This window comes from Colobus angolensis, unplaced genomic scaffold, assembly GCF_000951035.1.
Source record: "Colobus angolensis palliatus isolate OR3802 unplaced genomic scaffold, Cang.pa_1.0 Scaffold137, whole genome shotgun sequence".
Taxonomy (NCBI): domain Eukaryota; kingdom Metazoa; phylum Chordata; class Mammalia; order Primates; family Cercopithecidae; genus Colobus; species Colobus angolensis.
This window is the reverse complement of record NW_012114455.1, coordinates 1497661-1498144: the sequence shown is the minus strand read 5'-3', so window position 1 is coordinate 1498144 and position 484 is coordinate 1497661.

Below are 484 nucleotides of genomic sequence, written 5' to 3'. Positions count from 1 at the left end.
CTTCTGCTAGCTTTTGAATGTGTTTGCTCTTGTTTCTCTAGTTCTTTTAATTGTCATGTTAGGGTGTCAATTTTAGATCTTTCCTGCTTTCTCTTGTGGGCATTTAGTGCTATAAATTTCCCTGTACACATTGCTTTGAATGTGTCCCAGAGATTCTGGTATATTGTGTCTTTGTTCTCATTGGTTTCAAAGAACATCTTTATTTCTGCCTTCATTTCGTTATGTACCCAGTACTCACTCAGGAACAGGTTGTTCAGTTTCCATATAGTTGAGCAGTTTTGAGTGAGTTTCTTAATCCTGAGTTCTAGTTTGATTGCACTGTGCTCTGAGAGACAGTTTGTTATAATTTCTGTCCTTTTACATTTGCTGAGGAGTGCTTTACTTCCAACTATGTGGTCAATTTTGGAATAAGTGAGATGTGGTACTGAGAAGAATGTATATTCTGTTGATTTAGGGTAGAGAGTTTGGTAGATGTCTATTAAGT